Source organism: Hemiscyllium ocellatum, unplaced genomic scaffold, assembly GCF_020745735.1.
Source record: "Hemiscyllium ocellatum isolate sHemOce1 unplaced genomic scaffold, sHemOce1.pat.X.cur. scaffold_943_pat_ctg1, whole genome shotgun sequence".
In the NCBI taxonomy this organism is placed as follows: domain Eukaryota; kingdom Metazoa; phylum Chordata; class Chondrichthyes; order Orectolobiformes; family Hemiscylliidae; genus Hemiscyllium; species Hemiscyllium ocellatum.
Window position 1 is genome coordinate 57,845 of NW_026869321.1, and position 17,931 is coordinate 75,775.

At 55.5% G+C, this 17,931-nt stretch overlaps 1 long non-coding RNA gene across 2 annotated transcripts in view; it reads right to left on the minus strand.

Annotated features, from left to right (window-relative positions):
- LOC132814822 (uncharacterized) overlaps window positions 1-17,432 on the minus strand; it is a 28,516-nt gene extending 11,084 nt beyond the window's left edge. For both annotated transcript variants that reach the window (XR_009644512.1, XR_009644511.1), the window contains exons 1-2: window positions 17,290-17,432; window positions 16,188-16,302 (exon numbers count right to left, since the gene is read on the minus strand). This is a non-coding gene — a long non-coding RNA (uncharacterized LOC132814822). The remainder of the gene's footprint in view (window positions 1-16,187; window positions 16,303-17,289) is intronic.
- Window positions 17,433-17,931: the final 499 nt, after the last annotated feature.

Below are 17,931 nucleotides of genomic sequence, written 5' to 3' on the forward strand. Positions count from 1 at the left end.
CACACAGGGAGGGGCGGACACGCACACACACAGCGTGGGGGTGGGGAGACACGTACACACAGCGAGAGGGGGGACATGCACACAGCGAGGGAGGGACACACACACACACACGCGCGCGCGCACACACACAGCGAGGGAGGGGCATGCACACACAGCGAGAGAGGGGGACACACACAGCGAGGGAGGCACACATGCGCACACAGCGAGGGAGGGACACGCACACACACAGCGAAGGAGGGACACACACACACACACAGCGAGGGAGGGACCCGGACACGCACACACAGCGAGGGAGGGGGCACACACACACACACACACAGCGAGGGAGGGGGACACACACACAGCGAGGGAGGGGGACACACACACACACGCACAGCGAGGGAGGGACATGGACACGCACACACAGCAAGGGAGGGGGCACACACCCACACATACACATACACAGCGAGGGATGGGGGGACACACACACATACAGAGCGAGCGGGTGGGGGACACACACAGCGAGGGAGGGACACACACACACACACACACACACACACACACACAGAGAGCGAGGGAGGGGACACACACAGCGAGGGAGGGGACACACACACACAGCGAGTGAGGGGGACACACACAGCGAGGGGAGGGACACAAACAGCGATGGGGACACACACACACACACACACACACACACACAGAGCGAGGGAGGGACATGCGCGAACACACAGCGAGGGGGGGGGAAACGCGCAATCACACAGCGAGTGGGGGGGGACACACAGCGAGGGGGGGAGAACACACACAGCGAGGGGGGGACACACATAGCGAGGGGGGGACAAACAGCGAGGGGGGGACACACAGCGAGGGGGTGGGACCCACACACAGCGAGGGAGGCACACATGCACACACAGGGAGGGGCGGACACACACACACACACACACACAGCGTGGGGTGGGGACACGTACACACAGCGAGGGGGGGGACACGCACACAGCGAGGGAGGGACACACACACACACGCACAGCGAGGGAGGGACATGCACACACACACACACATACACACAGCGAGGGAGGGGGACACACACAGCGAGGGAGGCACACGTGCGCACACAGCGAGGGGGGGGACACGCACACACACAGCGAGGGGGGGACACGCACACACAGCGAAGGAGGGACACGCACGCACACACACACACACACGCACAGCGAGAGAGGGACGCGGACACGCACACACAGCGAGGGAGGGGGACACACACACACACGCATACACACACGCACAGCGAGGGAGTGTCACGGACACGCACACACAGCAAGGTAGGGGGCACACACCCACACATACACATACACAGCGAGGGATGGGGACCCACACACACATACAGAGCGAGCGGGTGGGGGACACACACAGCGAGGAAGGGACACACACACACACACAGCGAGGGAGGGGACACACACAGCGAGGGAGGCACACGTGCGCACACAGCGAGGGGGGGACACGCACACACACAGCGAAGGAGGGACACACACACACAGCGAAGGAGGGACACACACACACACACACACACGCACAGCGAGGGAGGGACGCGGACACGCACACACAGCGAGGGAGGGGGCACGCACACACAGCGAGAGATGGGGACACACACACAGCGAGGGAGGGGGACACACACACACACACACACACACACACACATATGCACACGCACAGCGAGGGAGGGACACGGACACGCACACACAGCAAGGGAGGGGGCACACACCCACACACACATACACAGCGAGGGATGGGGACACACACACACAGAGCGAGCGGGTGGGACACACACACAGTGAGGGAGGGACACACACACACACACAGCGAGGGATGGGGACACACATAGCGAGGGTGGGACACACACACAGCGAGGGTTGGGTGGACACACACACACACACACACACACACACACAGTGAGCGGGTGGGACACACACAGCTAGGGGGAGGGACACACACACAGCGAGGGGGAGGGACACACACACAGCAGGGGAGGGGGCACACACTCAGACACACACACACACACACACAGCGAGCGAGTGGGACACACACAGCGAGGGAGTGGGACACACACACACAGCGAGGGAGGGACATGGACACGCACACACAGCGAGGGAGGGGGCACACTCACACTCACACACACACACACAGCGAGGGATGGGGACACACACACACACACACATTGAGGGAGCGGGACACACACAGAGCGAGGGAGGGGGTGGACACACACACAGTGAGGGACGGACACGCACACATACACAGTGAGGGAGGGATATGCGCGCACACACAATGAGGGAGGGGGACACGCACGCACACACAGCAGGGGGGACACACACAGCGAGGTAGGGGGACACACACAGCGAGGTAGGGGGACACACACAAACACAGCAAGGTAGGGGACATACACAAACACACAGCGAGGGAGGGACACGCGCACACAGCGAGGGAGGGGGACACACACAGCAAGTAGGGGGACACACACACAGCGAGGGGGGGACACGCGCACACACAGCGAGGGAGGGGGACAGACACAAACACAGCGAGGGAGGGGGACACACACACACACACATATGCACACGCACAGCGAGGGAGGGACACGGACACGCACACACAGCGAGGGAGGGGGACACACACAAACAAACACACACAGCGAGGAAGGGACATGCACACAGCGAAGGGGGGGACACGCACACAGCGAGGGAGGGTGACACGCACACAGCGAGGGAGCGGGACACGGACACGCACACACACACACACAGCGAGGGAGGGAGGACTCACACAGCGAGTGAGGGGACTCACACAGCTAGTGAGGGGACTCACACACACAGCGAGGGGGGGACACACACACAGCGAGGGGGGGACACACACACAGCGAGGGGGGGGGACACACACACACAGCGAGGGAGGGACACACACACACAGCGAGGGAGGGACACGCGCACACACAGCGAGGGAGGGGGACACACACAAACAAACACACAGCGAGGGAGGGACACGCACAAACACAGCGTGGGAGAGGGGGACATGCACATAGCGAGGGGGCGGGACACACACAGCGAGGAAGGGACACACTCACACAGCGAGTGAGGGCACACACACGCACACACACAGCGAGGGAGGGAAACGCACACACAGCGAGGGAGGGACACACACACACAGCGAGGGAGGGACACACACACACACACACACACACACAGAGCGAGGGAGGGGGGACACACACAGCGAGTGAGGGGGGACAGACACACACAGCGAGGGAGGGAAACGCACACACACACAGCGAGGGTGGGGGGGACACACAGCGAGCGGGTGGGACACACACAGCGAAGGGGTGGGACACACACACACACACACACACACACAGTGAGGGAGGGGGACGCACACACACAGTGAGGGAGGGACACGCACAGATACACAGCGAGGGAGGGACAGACACAGCGAGGGAGGGGGACACACATACAGCGAGGGAGGGGGACACACACACACAACGAGGTAGGGACACACACACAGAGCGAGGGAGGGGGACACACACACAACGAGGTAGGGACACACACACAGAGCGAGGGAAGGGGTGCACACACACACACAGTGAGGGACGGACACGCACACACACACAGCGAGGGAGGGACACGCACACAGCGAGGGAGGGATAAACACACACACAGCGAGGGAGGGGGACACGCACACACAGCGAGGGAGGGACAAACGCACATACACAGCAGGGGGTGACACACACAGCGAGTGGGGGACACACACAGCGAGGTGGGACACACACAGCGAAGGTGGGGTACACACACAGCGAGGGGACACACACACACACACACACACACAGAGCGAGGGAGGGGGTGGACACACACAGTGAGGGACGGACACGCGCACACACACAGTGAGGGAGGGACATGCGCGCACACACAATGAGGGAGGGGGACACGCACAGCGAGGTGGGGACACACACAGCGAGGTAAGGGGACACACACAGCGAGGTAAGGGGACACACAAAGCAAGGGAGGGACACACACAAACACAGCAAGGTAGGGGACACACACAAACACACAGCGAGGGAGGGACACGCGCACACACAGCGAGGGAGGGGGACACACAGCGAGTAGGGGGACACACACACACAGTGAGGGGGGGGACACGCGCACACACAGCGAGGGAGGGACACGCGCACACACAGCGAGGGAGGGACACGCGCACACACAGCAAGGTAGGGGACACACACAGCGAGGTAGGGGGACACACACAGCGAGGGAGGGGGACACACAAACACAGCGAGGGAGGGACACACACAAACACAGCAAGGTAGGGGACACACACAAACACACAGCGAGGGAGGGACACGCGCACACACACACAGCAAGGGAGGGGAAGACACACAGCGAGGGGGGGACACACAGCGGGGGAGGGGGACACACACAGCGAGGGAGGGGGGACACACACAGCGAGGGAGGGGGGACACACACACACACAGGGAGGGAGAGGGACACACACACAGCGATGGAGGGGGATACTCACGCACACAGCGAGGGGGGGTCACGCACAGCGAGGGAGGGGACACACAGCGAGGGAGGGGACACACAGCGAGGGAGGGGGAGACACGCACACACAGCGAGGGAGGGGGACACACACACACAGCGAGGGAGGGGGACACACACACACACAGCGAGGGAGGGACACACACACACACAGCGAGGGAGGGGACACACACACACACAGCGAGGGAGGGGACACACGCACACAGCGAGGGGGGGGGACAAACACACACACACAGCGAGCGGGTGGGACACAAACAGCAAGCGGGTGGGACACACACACACGCACAGCGAGGGAGGGACACGGACACGGACACGCACACACAGCGAGGGAGGGACACACACACACACACACACACAGCGAGGAAGGGAGACACACACACACACAGCGAGCGGGTGGGACACACACACACACACACAGCGAGTGGGTGGGACACACACACAGCGAGGGAGGGACACGCACACACACACACACACACACACACACACACACTGCGAGGGAGGGGACACACAGCGAGGGAGGGGACATACACACACAGCGAGTGAGGGAGGACACACACAGTGAGGGGGGGGTCACACACATACACAGCGAGGGAGGGACATGCGCAATCACACAGCGGGGGGGGGACACAGCGAGGGGGGGAACACACACAGCGAGGGGGGGACAAACAGCGAGGGGGTGGGACGCACACACAGCGATGGGGGGACAAACAGCGAGGCGGGGACACACACAGCGAGGGGGTGGGACGCACACACAGCGAGGGAGGGACACACACACACACACACAGTGAGGGAGGGACACACACACACACACACACACACACACACACACAGTGAGGGAGGGACACACACACACACACACGCACAGCAAGGGAGGGACATGCGCACACACACACAGTGAGGGGGACACACACGCACAGCGAGGGAGGGACATGCGCACACACACACAGTGAGGGGGACACACACACACAGCAAGGGAGGGACACACACACACGCACACGCACAGTGAGGGAGGGACACGGACACGCACATACAGCGGGGGAGCGGGGACACACACACACACACACACACACACACACACACACAGCGAGGGAGGGACATGCGCGCACACACACAGCGAGGGAGGGGGACACACACACAGCGAGGGAGGCACACGTGCACACACAGCGAGGGGGGACACGCACACACACAGCGAAGGAGGGACACACACACACAGAGCGAGGACGGGGGGGAAAACAGACACACACAGCGAGCGGGTGGGACACACACACAGCGAGGGGGTGGGACACACACACAGCGAGGGGGTGGGACACACACACAGCGAGGGAGGGGGACACACACACAGCGAGGGAGGGGGACACACACACCGAGCGGGTGGGACACACACAGAGCGAGGGAGGGGGACACTCACACACAGCGAGGGGGGGTCACGAACAGCGAGGGAGGGGGACACACAGCGAGGGAGGGGGACACGCGCACACACAGCGAGGGAGGGGGACACGCGCACACACAGCGAGGGAGGGGGACACACACACACAGCGAGGGAGGGGGACACACACACACACAGCGAGGGAGGGGGACACACACACACAGCGAGGGAGGGGGACACACACACACAGCGAGGGAGGGGGACACACACACAGCGAGGGAGGGGACACACACACACAGCGAGGGAGGGGGACACACACACAGCGAGGGAGGGGGACACACACACACAGCGAGGGAGGGGGACACACACACACAGCGAGGGAGGGGGACACACACACAGCGAGGGAGGGGGACACACACACAGCGAGGGAGGGGGACACACACACACAGCGAGGGAGGGGGACACACACACACAGCGAGGGAGGGGGACACACACACACAGCGAGGGAGGGGGACACACACACACAGCGAGGGAGGGGGACACACACACACAGCGAGGGAGGGGGACACACACACAGCGAGGGAGGGGGACACACACACACAGCGAGGGGGGGTCACGCACAGCGAGGGAGGGGGACACACAGCGAGGGAGGGGGAGACAGGCACACACAGCGAGGGAGGGGGACACACACACAGCGAGGGAGGGGGACACACACACAGCGAGGGAGGGGGACACTCACACAGCGAGGGAGGGGGACACTCACACAGCGAGGGAGGGGGACACTCATGCACACAGCGAGGGGGGGTCACGAACAGTGAGGGAGGGGGACACACAGCGAGGGAGGGGGACACGCGCACACACAGCGAGGGGGGGGACACGCGCACACACAGCGAGGGGGGGTCACGAACAGTGAGGGAGGGGGACACACAGCGAGGGAGGGGGACACGCGCACACACAGCGAGGGAGGGGGACACGCGCACACACAGCGAGGGGGGGACACGCGCACAGAGCGAGGGAGGGGGGACACACACACAGAGCGAGGGAGGGGGACACACGCACACACAGCGAGGGAGGGGGGACACGCACACAGAGCGAGGGAGGGGGACACACGCACACACAGCGAGGGAGGGGGGACATGCACACAGAGCGAGGGAGGGGGACACACGCACACACAGCGAGGGAGGGGGGACACGCACACACAGCGAGGCAGGGGGGACACGCGCACACACAGCGAGGGAGGGGGACACGCGCACACACAGCGAGGGAGGGGGACACGCGCACACACAGCGAGGGAGGGGGACACGCGCACACACACACACACAGCGAGGGAGGGGGACACGCACACACACACAGCGAGGGAGGGGACACACGCACACACACACGAGGGGCTGGGACACACACACAGCGAGGCGGGGACACACACACAGCGAGGGAGGGGACACACACAGCGAGGGAGGGGACACACACACAGCGAGGGAGGGGACACACACACAGCGAGGGAGGGGACACACACACAGCGAGGGATGGGGACACACACACAGCGAGGGATGGGGACACACACACACACAGCGAGGGAGGGGACACACACACAGCGAGGGATGGGGACACACACACACACAGCGAGGGAGGGGACACACACACACACAGGGTGGGAGGGACATGTGCACACACAGCCAGGAAGGGACACGCACACACACAGTGAGGGAGGGACACGCACACATACACAGCGAGGGAGGGGACACACACACACACAGGGTGGGAGGGACATGTGCACACACAGCCAGGAAGGGACACGCACACACACAGTGAGGGAGGGACACGCACACATACACAGCGAGGGAGGGGGACACACACACAGCGATGGAGGGGCATACTCACGCACACAGCGACGGGGGGTCACGCACAGCGAGGGAGGGGGACACACAGCGAGGGAGGGGGAGACACGCACACACAGCAAGGGAGGGGGACACACACACACAACGAGGGAGGGGGACACACACACACACACAGCAAGGGAGGGGGGACACGCACACACAGCGAGGGAGGGGGGGACAAACACACACAGCGAGGGAGGGACACACACACACACACGCGCACACACAGAGCAAGGAAGGGACACACACACACACACACACACACAGCGAGGGGGTGGGACACACACACACACACACAGCGAGGGAGGGACACACACACACAGCGAGGGAGGCACACGTGCACACACAGCGAGGGGGGACACACGCACACACACACACACACAGAGCGAGGAAGGGGGGGAAAACAGACACACACAGCGAGCGGGTGGGACACACACCCACATACAAACACACACACACACACACATATACAGCGAGGGTTGGGGACACACACACACCACACACATACACACACACACACACACACACAGAGCGAGGAAGGGACACACACACACACAGCGAGGGAGGGACACACACACACACACACACACACAGCGAGGGAGGGGACACACACACACACACACACACACACACACACACACACACACACAGAGCGAGGGAGGGGGACACACACACAGCGAGGGAGGGACACGGACACGCACACACACACACACACAGAGCGAGGGAGGGGGACGCACACACACAGTGAGGGAGGGACACGCACAGATACACAGCGAGGGAGGGACAGACACAGCGATGGAGGGGGACACTCACACAGCGAGGGAGGGGGACACACGCACACAGCGGGGGGGGGGTCACGAACAGCGAGGGAGGGGGACACAGCGAGGGAGGGGGACACACAGCGAGGGAGGGGGACGCGCACACACAGCGAGGGAGGGGGACACGCGCACAAACAGCGAGGGAGGGGGACACACGCACACACAGCGAGGGAGGGGGGACACGCACACACAGCGAGGGAGGGGGAGACGCATACACAGCGAGGGAGGGGGGAGACGCGCACACACAGCGAGGGAGGGGGACACGCGCACACACAGCGAGGGAGGGGGACACGCGCACACACAGCGAGGGAGGGGGACACGCGCACACACACACACACACACACACACACACAGAGCGAGGGAGGGGACACGCACACACACACAGCGAGGGAGGGGCCACACGCACATACACACGAGGGGGTGGGACACACACACAGCGAGGCGGGGACACACACACACACACACACACACACACACACACACACACACACACAGCGAGGGATGGGTGGGATACACACAGCGAGGGAGGGACACACACAGTGAGGAGAGTTACACACACACAGCGAGGGAAGGGGACACACACAAACACAGAACAAGGGAGGGACTCGTGCACACACAGTGATGTGTCTCCTCGGACGTGTAATCGTCCAGCTCTCACTCTAGTCTGCTCCCTCACAGGGTCACCGTCTCTGTCACTCCCAGGTACAGCTAGGCCTCGATCCTCAGTGCTGATTTATATTCTCCCAGGTGTGAGTCAGCCTCAAGCTCCTGCTCCAAGTTGCTCCCTCCCACGGTCACTCCCTCTGTGACTCGGTGCTGATTTCCAGCCTCCTGCTCTGCTGTTTCTCCAGATCCAAGTCCCAGTCGGCCTTGACCCTCGCTGCTGATTTATATTCTCCCGCTTTGTGCTGCTCTCTCTCAGATTCTCTCCCTTAGTGACTCCCAGGTAATGGTAGGCCGCAAGCCTCAGCTGAGATTTATAACATCCCATTCCGCACTGGTCTCTTCCAGGATCACCATTGTACCTGGAAGACAGTGGGAAATAGGAGGATTAGACAGAGCAGAGGGTGTTACAGTGATTGAGGGAGCTGTAGGGGATGGAACAGGTTATCTGGGGAGCTAGGCAGACCTGCAGTAACTAAAGAGCGTTACTGGAAGATACAGCGAGTTGCAGAAACTGAAGAAGGCAAAGGAAATAGCGAGATGGGGGCTTGCTCATGACGGAGCTTTGTAGAGTCTAAAGGGCTTCAAAGTTTGGGAGAAGATTTGTAGCTCGGGTGCTCGTTGTTGTGGTTCTGTTCGCCGAGCTGGGAATTTGTATTGCAGACGTTTCGTCCCCTGTCAAGGTTACATCCTCAGTGCTTGGGAGCCTCCTGTGAAGCGCTTCTGTGATGTTTCCTCCGGCATTTATAGTGGTTTGTCTCTGCCGCTTCCGGTTGCCAGTTCCAGCTGTTCGCTGCAGTGGCCGGTATATCGGGTCCAGGTCGATGTGTCTGTTGATTGAATCTGTGGATGAGTGCCATGCCTCGAGGAATTCCCTGGCTGTTCTCTGTTTGACTTGTCCTATAATAGTAGTGTTGTCCCAGTCAAATTCATGTTGCTTGTCATAGGAGTGTGTGGCTACTAAGCATAGCTGGTCGTGTCGTTTCGTGGCTAAATGGTGTTCTTGGATACGGATCGTTAGCTGTTTTCCTTTTTGTCCTATGTAGTGTCTTGTGCAGTCCTTGCATGGGATTTTGTACACGATGTTGGTTTTGCTCATGCTGGGTATCGGGTCCTTTGTTCTGGTGAGCTGTTGTCTGAGAGTGGCTGTTGGTTTGTGTGCTGTTATGAGTCCGAGTGGTCGCAGTAGTCTGGCTGTCAGTTCAGAAATGTTCTTGACGTATGGTAACATGGGCCAGTCCTTTGGGCCGTGGCATGTCCTCGTTCTGTTGTCTTTCCCTGAGGCATCTGTTGATGAAATTGCATGGTGTTTGACCCCACCCCACAGCTCACCAATAGGATAAACAACACACTGAGAAACTACAAAAAAGATAGATAACCACGTTTGACCTACAGATAATGAAAACTGAAAGCAACAACACCTTCAGATTCTATGGACTACCTAAAGTACACAAACCAGACATCCCACTCAGACCCATAGTATCACTACCAGGGACACCATCACACAAACTGGCTAAAGAGCTACAACAGAAACTGAAACACCTGATCAGCAGATCCAGACACTCTATACAGTCAACACAGGAATTCTTGGACATCATCAGAAATACACACGTAGACAAGGAAGAAACTATTCGACGTAACAGCACTGTTCACCTCTCTTGACAAAACCCTAGCCAGAGAAACAATAGCCAACCTGCTGGACGTACAGAACAGACAACAAGACGGGGAACCTATCAACAAAGACGGCATACTCAAACTACTGGACCTGTGCCTCACAACACACTTCACATTCAACAACCAAATATGTGAACAAATCAACAGCACACCCATGGGCTCACCCATCTCTGGACTCATCGCAGAAGCGGTAATGCAAAGATTAGAACAAACAGTCTTACCGCAAATTCAACCCAAACTCTGGGTCAGATATGTGGATGACACCTTTGTAATAATTAAAAACACAGAAATAGAGAACACACACCAGATCATCAACGCCACACTCACAGGAATCCGATTCACTACAAAGGTAGAAAAGGACAACCAACTCCCATTCCTAGACGTGATGGTACAGAGAACACCGAACGGAGAATTCACCACAAAGGTATACAGGAAAGCCACACACACAGACCAAGTCCTGAACTACGAAAGCAACCACCCCAACACACACAAAAGAAGTTGCATCAAGACATGGTTCAAAAGGGCCACAACACACTGCAGTACACCAGAACTGCAAAAAGAGGAAGAAGAACACCTCTACAATGTATTCGCCAGAAACGGATACCCCCGCAGTTTCAGTCAGGATTGTCTGTATGGATCTGCTAGACAACTGTCCTCTGATATTGATGAGGGCAGTCCAGATGATGTGGGTTACATGGAGTTCATTAAGGTCTTTGACAAGGTCCCACACGGAAGGCTGGTCCAAAAGGGAAGATCCCATGGGATCCAAGGTCAGTTGGTAAATTGGCTCCACAATTGGTGGAGGGTTGGTTTTGTGATTGAAAGCCTTTGCCCAGCGGGTGTACCACAGGGATCTGTGCAGGAGCCATTGCTGGACATTATGGACATTAATCACTCGGATGGGAAAGCAGAAGGTAACATTAGTAGGTTTGTATATAACATGAAAGGTGAGGGTGTTGTCCATGGTGAGGGGGATGGACTCAGGCTGCAGTCTAAGGCCATCAGATGATAAACTGAGCAGAGGAATGGCAGACAGAGTTTACTTCTGATCACTGTGAGGCAATGCACTGTGGGAAGTCTCATAAACAAATGATATCCATCATGAATGGTCGGTCCTCCTGGAGTACTGAGGAATACAGGGACCTTGGTGGGCAAGTCCCTGGATGTCTGAAGGTGTCAGCACAGGTAGACAGGGCTGGGAAGGCACCTGAACTGGGAGCAGGAGGGGGACCCATATCCTGGTGGGGAACGTTGCTGGAGCTGCTCGAGAGGATTTAAACTTGTCTGGCAGGGCTGTGTGACTCCAAAGAGTTGTAAGGCCAGAAGGAAATTTGAGGCTGGTACAGATGTTGTAGACAGCAATATAAATAGACAAGGCAGGCACGAACATAGCAGACAATGAGGGAAAACGGGTGGATTAAACTGCAGTTATTTCAATGCAAAGGGCCAGACAGATAAGGCAGATAAACCCAGAGCATGGATGGGAACATGGGATTGGGATACCATAGGTATTACAGAAACACAGCTGAGGGAGCGACAGGACCAGCAGCTCGATGTTCCGGAGACAGATGCTGCAGGAAGGATAGAACAGGAGGCAAAACAGGCGGAGAGCTGGTGGTTTTGACTGGGGGAAACATCCCAGCAGGACCTAGAGGGAGTATTCATGCAGGATCGCCCAGTTAAACGATATTAGTGGAACTGAGAAATAAAAATTGGCCATTAGTTTTCTATGGTCGGACTACAGCGATAGGCAATGGGAGATGAAGGAGCAAATATGTCAGGAGATCTCAGATATCTCTTATAATATTAGGGTTGTAATGATAGGGGATCCTAACTGTTCCAAACGTGGACTGGGATTCCTACTAAGTTAAGCATTTGGATGAAAGGAATTTGTTAAGTGTGTTCCTGAAACTCCCAGTCATTATGTAAGTGGCCCAACTGGAGAATGGGGCTAAAGCTGACCTCCCCTTGGGAAACAAGGTCGGGAACGGGACTGAGGGGTTAGTGGGGGAGCCCTTTGGAAAGTCACCACAATTGTATTCGTTTGAAAATAGTGATGGAAAAGGAAAGGCCTGGCCCACAAGTTCAAGTTATTCAATGGAGCAAGATAGTATTCGACATGAATTTTTAAAGTAGATCTGGGGAGGCGATTTGCAGGTATGTGGATGGGTGTATGAATAGCAAAGATTTAGAGGGATATTGGCAAAATTGTGGCAAATGTGACTAGAAACGTCATGCAGGAGTTGGTCTGAAGGGCCTGTTTCCATGCTGTATATCTCTATGACCCAATGTCTTGAAATGAGTCCACAGTATCGAAGAGGAGGTGCTGGAGGGTTTAAAACACAAAGGTAGATAAATCCCCAGGACGTGATCAAATGTAGCTCAGGACATTGTGGGAAGCTGGTGAAGACATTGTAGTAAAAAATGAGGTCTGCAGATGCTGGAGATCACAGCTGCAAATGTGTTGCTGGTCAAAGCACAGCAGGTTAGGCAGCATCTCAGGAATAGAGAATTCGACGTTTCGAGCATAAGCCCTTCATCAGGATGCTCGAAACGTCGAATTCTCTATTCCTGAGATGCTGCCTAACCTGCTGTGCTTTGACCAGCAACACATTTGCAGCAGAAGACATTGTAGGGCCCCTAGCAGAGATATTTGTACCATAGAGAGCTATGTGTGAGAGGCTGATAGACTGGAGGGTGGCATTGTGGACAGTGAAGGTGGTTTTCTGAGATTACAAAGGCATCCTGATGAAATGCGTGAACAGCTGAAAAGCTGTAGATGGAGTTCAATCTGAATAAATGTGCGGGAATGCATTTGGTACAACAAACACGGGCAGGGCTTATACAATTAATGGTAGGACCTTCGGGAGTGTCGTAGAACAGAGGGACCTCAGGGTTCAGGTACATAATTCTTTGAAATTTGTAACATGGAGAGACAGGATAGTTTAAAAAAAGGTGCTTGCCTCATTTGCCTTCACTGCTCAGTCCTTTGGATATAGGAGTTGGAAGCCATATTGAGATTATACAGGCCATTGGTGAGTCCTCTTCAGGAATACTGTGTCCAGTTCTGGTCGACCAGTTATAGGAAGGATATTATTAAGCAGGAAAGGGTTGGGAGGAGATTTACTGGGATGTGGCTGGGTATGAAAGGCTTCAGTATGAAGAAAGGCTGAACAGGTTGGTATTTTTCACTGAAACCTGAATGTTGACAGATGACCTCATAGATGTTTATAAAATCATGAGGAGGATAGATCGAGTTAATGGGAGTTGTCTTTCCCATGGACAGGGGAGTTTCAAGGCAAGGCATTACATTTTTAAGTTTAGAGGAGAGACATATAAAAAAAAGACATGAGGAGCACATTGTTACACAGAGGATGGGTTGTGTGTGGAATGAACTTCCCAAGGAAGGGGTGAATGTGGGGACATTTACAATGTTTAAAAGACATTTGGATTAGGGCAGAAATAAGAAAGGTATGAAGGAATATGATCCAGGAACAGGTAGGTGGGATGAGATCCGTTTTAGAGTATGGTTAGTGTTAACAGAACAGTGTGGTATGACTCTCTGACTATGATTATAATGTTGTGTCATTAATTAAGAAAGGCTGCAAGAGAAAGCCAGGGAGCTACAGGCTGATGAGCGAGACATCAGGGTGGGTCAGTTGTTCTGACAGGTAGGCCTTATTACGAACAGCCAGCATGGCTTTGTGCGTGGGATAACATGTCTCACAAACTTGACTGGAGTTTGCTCAAGATGTGACCAAAAACATAGACAAAGGCAGAGCAACAGACGTTGTTTCTGGCTTCCACAAACCCCTGTTCAGGGTGAAGCCTGATCCATTGGTTAGTAACGGTAGATAACAAAGGATCAGGGAGAGCTTGCCAACTGGATACAAAATGGGATGACAGTGAGAGACAGAGGATGGTGGGAGAGGGTTGTTGTTTAAACTGGGGCCTCTGACCAGCAGTGTGCTGTAAGGATTGGTGATGGGACCACTGTTGTGCACCATTTACATAAACAATCTGAGTGAAAAGAGAGCAGTCCCTGTTAGTATGTTTGTGGATACCAAGATTAGTGGAAGAGTGGGCAGGGAATATAGATATCGAAGGGGATATTAATCAACTGGGCCAGTGGGCCAAGGAATGAAAGATAGAGTTTAATTCAGGTATTGGATTTAATCAGACAAACCAGGGAGGACTAACACAGTTAATGGTTGGGCCCTGGAGAGTGTTGTAGAAAAGGGAGAGACCAAGGGGTGCAGTTACATTGTTCCTTGGACTGGCATCACAGGGGGACCGGGTGTTGAAAGTGGTAATTGGCACACTTGTCTTCATTGGTCAGAGCATTGAGTACATGAGTTGGAGATATTGGTAACACTGTCGTCAATATTTCTCCTGGGCAGAGGAGGCCACAGGGTTACCTTATAAAGGTTTATGAAACAATGTAGGGCCTAAGTACGGTGAATAGCCAAGGGTAGGTGAGTCCAAAGCTAGAGGCATAAAGGTGGGGTGAGAGAGTAAGGATTTAAAGAGGGAGCTGAGGGGCAACATTATCCACAGAAAATGGTGCATAGACGGAATGGACTGCCAGAGGAAATGGTAAAATCAAGTACAATTACAACATGGAAAAGGCACTTGGGCAGGTACATGGAGAGGGGAAGGTTTGAAAGGATATGGGCCAAACACAGGCAAATGTGACTCATTCCATTTAGGAAACCTCGTCCGAAGAATCATGCCGCACAGAAACAGACCCTACGTCTGCAGTTATTGGAGGAGAAGACTATCGAGACAACGCATGTTGTAGAGACTAAAGCAAGTTACAGCGTTATGGATGGTCATCTGGACTGGAGGTTTCAAATATGTGAAATAATTGGTGAGAGGGGAGGAGATGACAGAGATAGGAACTGTGATAGGAGTTAGAATGATTGAAGACACTGGTCCTCAATACAAGCCGTAGATAGTGTTGGAGAGGGAATAGGGAACAGAAAGATCCCAGATTGCATTACCACCCTCTCATGGGAGGCCTGCTTTCCCCTCAGTTGTTCTGATGCTCCCTAAGAAAGCACAGGACTGGACTGATAACTGGGAACTCCCGATGCTGTCTCATTACAACAAAACTTGCAGCAGGTATGGTGATTGAGCCTGGGTTGTGTCTGTACTGTGCTCCCCCTCCAGCACTTTCTCTATGTCCTGTCTTGTTAGCTGATGTTTGGATCCCTCTTACTACTTTCTGCTCTGTGCACTGGAGTGATCTTACCTGGCAGCAGGATTGATTGAAGACTCCGACCTCCCTGACTGTGTCTTTCCGGCTGACCAACCATCGTCCCAGCCAGCAGTTGGCAAGTCTATTGAGTCAGGAACTCCATGAGTACCTGTAGAAGACACAGAAAGGGGCAGAATGGGAAATTAGACTAATGCTTTGAGGGTGACACATATAGAATGGCACTGAGCCCCACATAGATCTGGAAAATCCCAGTCTCCATTCCTGACCTGTGCTGCCTCATCTCTCTGGAGCGGAGAATTCTGTTGGCTCATGATCTGGAGTAGCTTCAAAAGTGAGAGAGGCTGACAGAAGCAGCAATTAGACCCCCACAGTGAGGGATACCAGACGGTGAGGTACTGAGTCACTACACCAGAGCGCCGGGTCAAACAATTGTGCAGGAAGAAAGGGTTTTGATTCATGTTGCACTGGGATATACAAACTGTGAGCAGGTGAAGTGATGGCCTTGGGGCATTATTGTGTGACTATTTATCCAGAAACTCAGCAAGTGTTCTCTGGACACAAGTCCAAATCCCACCATTGTAAATGATTGAATGTGAAATAAATGCTTCAAAAATGATGTAATTAAAAAACATGTAAGTGAGTATTAAACAATTGCTGATGTTAAGAAAAATCCACCGGGTGCATCCCTGTCTTTGGTGAAGTAATCTAAAATGGGACTGGGATATCACAGGGATTACAGAACAACAGCTGAGGGAGGGACAGGACAGGCAGCTCAATGCCCCAGGGGACAGATGCTGCAGGAAGGACAGAAGGGGAGCTGAGAGAGGAGGAGAGCTGCTGGTTGTGATTGGGGTGAAACATCACAGCAGGGACTGAGAGAGGAGATTCCTGCGGGACCGCCCAGTGACGCTGTGTTCATGGAATTCATCAGTAACAATGGGGCTTCCCTTTCCTCTGATTGTTCTACAGACCCCGATAGCCCCGCCCTCCTGCACCTTGACCTTCACAACATGGCGGCCCAGAGCGCTCCCTCTTCCCTCAAACAAATGGCGGCCGTGACCCTGAGCCGCTTCCCTGATCAGAGACCGCCACCTCCTTCCCCGGGCCTGGAGGGGCTTTTTTGTGTTTTTTTTACCTCTATCCGAGATTTGTGAATTCTGTCCGCTCCTTTCTCCCAGCGACGCTCCCACACACCGGCTCTGAGCTCACTCTCTGAAGCCGATCGCAGCTACTTGCCGGAGAATTCAGCTCCGTGTCTCTCCCTCTCCCTGTCCCGATCAGTGTGACACTGCGCATGTGCCACATAGGAACCAAACTGCGCGTGCGTCTGAGGTTTCCGGTGAGTTTATACAGATTATTCATAACTGAAGAGAATCATGGGTGAAATATTTGTCATTAACAACAGTTCTGTCGACTTACAGATATAGAGCTGGCTAGTATGAGAGTAGATTGTTCGGTCCAACTCAACCATACTGGCCAAGTATGTAAATTACCAGTCGTTCTGAGTTTGAAAACAAGTTTCTTACTCAATTTGTGCAAATCGATTGAAAATATGTACGTTATCAGATTTACATCACAACTATTTCTTAAAATCTCACATTGATTTATGACAGAGGTTTAACACTCCACTATGTAGTGAAAACGATCAATCCTGCAAAACAGTTTGCATTCTGACCAATCCTGACGCGTTCACTCCCGAGAATGCTTTGGCCCCGCCCCTCACTCACTCTGGTTCGAGGACCGGCCGCCGCTTGGTCCTCCAGTTCCGCCCCTTCCT